This window comes from Sorghum bicolor, chromosome 6 (assembly GCF_000003195.3).
Source record: "Sorghum bicolor cultivar BTx623 chromosome 6, Sorghum_bicolor_NCBIv3, whole genome shotgun sequence".
NCBI lineage: Eukaryota > Viridiplantae > Streptophyta > Magnoliopsida > Poales > Poaceae > Sorghum > Sorghum bicolor.
Genome location: NC_012875.2, coordinates 37,838,204 through 37,841,501, shown reverse-complemented (window position 1 = coordinate 37,841,501; position 3,298 = coordinate 37,838,204). Strand labels below are relative to the sequence as shown.

Genomic DNA, 3,298 nt, shown 5'->3' with positions numbered 1-3,298 from the left:
CCGCGCCCTGGTACGCTCTGAGTCGTTTGGTGGGAAAAGCTGCAAAAAGAATGATGGGACGGGTGCCTGTTTCCTATCACGCTTCCCGTGACCAGCGTGTTAGGTGGGAAAGCGACAGGCACATTAAATGCCCTGGCTCTCGTGCGCGCGTCAGGCGGCAGACAGTGCCCTTGCGCTCGACGCCTCCCGATTCGCTCGAGCCCATTTCCGTATTCGACGGTAGTTAGCGCTCGACCCCTGAGTGGTTCGCTCGACGTCTTTTCCGTCTTCGAGGCTGCGGCCGTCGATGACCGCACGGCTTATTAGAACGTCGAGTTGAGGTCCTCGATCTGTGCACGGGTAATCTCGTTATGGGCATCAGTTAGGGTACCCCTTACTGATACCCTCGACAACAAGTGGTCAAATTTGGGACCGAAAAAAGTCAAAACGTCTTATAATTTGGGATAGAGGGAGTATATTATTATCCATTGTTATGCAAATAGCCATCAACTCATAACAACAGATAAAAGAATATTCAATTAGGCTATCATATTTCCAAGCCAACAATAAAATATAGCATATAATTGAAGAATTTTCAAATAATTTTTCAAACTAGAAGTCCGATAAGTCAGATCAACCCACCAGTACTGAATAGGGTAATGAAGAAAGTGATCTTTTTCAAAGGAGTTAAATTTGTTCCGACGCTCAAAGCCTATCTATACTATAATGGACCAATTAAAACTATACTAGGTACACTCAGTAAATTGTCCCCCACAGAGATGATCTACCTCCGTACACAACAGTTTATGCACCCAGAAAAATCCTTACATGACAAACCAACGATCTAGATCTAATCTAAACAGGCTTCACCACCATCCAGTGGCCACGGAGAATTCCAGGCTTCAACGCGACTCCATCCAGGCTTCAACACGACTCTGTCCCTACGCCTGGTGCTGCTCAGCGGCCAGGGATCGAATCCCGCACAACAGTGCCTCATGAAAAATAAAATAATCGGCAAATAATTCGTCTTACCGGTTCAATTTTTTTATTCATCACTCCCCCATCGGCGTGACAACAGGGCTCTTCGTGATAGCGCTCCCTCGCGCATCGGGGATGGCGACGATGCTCCCTCCCTCTGCTCATCCACGGCCGACGGGCACCCGCGCCTACTCCCTGCCCGCTCTCGTCTCTTGGCAGCGGAGGTGGCCCGTGGCCCCTTCTCCGGCCGCGGCTCCGCTCGACCAACCTAGGGTTTAGGCCGGTGCCTGGGAAGGCCTAGCAGACGCAGATCGGCGCGGCTCGACCGAGGTGGCGCAGAGCGATTAGGGTGGCTCACGGCGCTACCGCTGGCACCGGAGACAGGGAAGCTGTAGCTCCACAGATTGTCGAGGGTTCGACTGAGGTGGCATGTTCGATCGGAGCTGCCGACGCCAGAGGCGGTCGCGGCCCGGTGCAGTGCGGTGAGCGTCTTGGGTGTGTTCACATGCGGCAGAGATAGCGGCGGAGTCCGAGATGAGCGCCAAGAGCCTGTAGAGAGGTGGGGCTGCGTCATTGCCAACCTCAAGTGCACTGATGCCCAGGTTGCTGCTTTAGTTCTCTACTTCTATTGCTTGGTGTGATAGGAATGCTGCAGTTAAGTCTTCAGTGCTAAACATCTAATGGCCTTGGACTTGCTTATGCTGCTTCGCACATAGAGTAGATGGGACTGACGAGGAAGACGATCCTGGAGTTACAGCCCAACAAATAAAGGCGATTTTCTCCCGTCTCACAACTCACAAGGTGAGGCCGCTATCTTTCATGGCATTAGGATTAGGAATTCAGACTTCTATATGCAAATGAGCTCTGTATGACTTGCAGTTGTTGGTCTATGACAACTGTCGTTTCATTCAATCATACATTATATAGATAATCATGCTTCACTGTGTGATAACAGTGTGACATAGGAAAAACTCAGAAGTTCCTTTATATTCACAAGACGTTGATTGAAAACATGTTAATGTTCACTGGAACTGATAATTCTAGCTTTCCTTTTTCATTCTACTCCAGTCCAGAACACATGATGTGGTTGCCCTAAAGCCAAATAAGGCAGATGTCGGATCTGCTTCGCTTGGTCAAGGTGTACTTTATCGCTTAAAGGTACACTTATGTCATCTAATGCTTCTGGGAACTTAGCTGATGCCTGGTGCCACATCTTCACGATGGCGAGACAAGGACAAGGCTGAAACTTAGCCCTCCACTGTAACTTAGCTTGCCGATCACCTCTTCGTGATCATATTGCTGCTGTAACTGCTTTAGAAGTGTATACCTTCTATAAACATCAGCTTGGGCCGCTTTGGGGCAAAGCAAAGTAATATAATATAAAATCAGGTGGGGATCGTCTCCCCCCCTTTGACAGTAAAAAGAGTCTGAGTTATGAGGAGCCTTTCTGAACTTGTTGCAGTGAAGAAAATTTTCATGAATTAATGTGGTGAAGAAAAACTACAGAGGTGAAGTTTAGCAAAGGTGAACTCATCTTTTAATTAATTAATTTATTCAATGCCTTGTCGTATTAGCAAAACATTGAACTTTCGGTATGTCAAAACATCCTTTGAAAAAATTGCCCTGGGTACAATTTTACTGCATGGTTATGCTTCTTATTTTTATACTAACTGACCTGCAACTTTGTGCATGCTACCTTCGAGACATAGGCCAAGTCATAATTATTCAGGTATAAAATTATTACTTCACTACTCTCGATAAAACCGTATTAGTATCTCTCATCATATCCACATGATAGGGAGAAAATGAGCATGTGATTTTTGTTCTAACAAGGTCTATCCTCCCTTGATTTTCAGTCCTACAGAAGCATATTGGCGCCGACACAGGAAATTTTTTTGTGTCATTATGAAACTGCATGTATGGCAAGGGGGCAAGAGTAGAGAGGGCAGATGGTTAATGCGAGAAATAACTTTATTATGCTTTATGCAAAAGTGTTCCTCGGATTGTATACATGTTCAAAATACAATTGTGTAAAAGTTGAACTATGGATAAAATTATTGTTTGATTGTTTTCATGTGCATCCCAAGATAAAACCATAGCGTTAGCATAGGCATTATACTAGTTGGTGTTAAAACCACTAACATCGACGAGGGAGGCCAGTACAGTTACTAAGACGGTAATCAAGGCACATCAGTTTTATAGGGATAAAACTCCTTTCTCATATCATAAAACTCTTTCATTTAATAACTTTGTCAAGTCAGCAATTTTGCTTATATGGCACTTTATTTAATGTATATGACACTCTTATGAAATAAGCATTGAGACTAGCCTAAGACCAAGG

At 45.2% G+C, this 3,298-nt stretch overlaps 1 long non-coding RNA gene across 1 annotated transcript; it reads left to right on the top strand.

Annotated features, from left to right (window-relative positions):
• LOC110436633 lies at window positions 1,055–2,999 on the top strand. The gene is made up of 4 exons (XR_002454445.1): window positions 1,055–1,559; window positions 1,679–1,758; window positions 2,026–2,686; window positions 2,814–2,999. It is a non-coding gene; the product is annotated as an uncharacterized LOC110436633 (long non-coding RNA).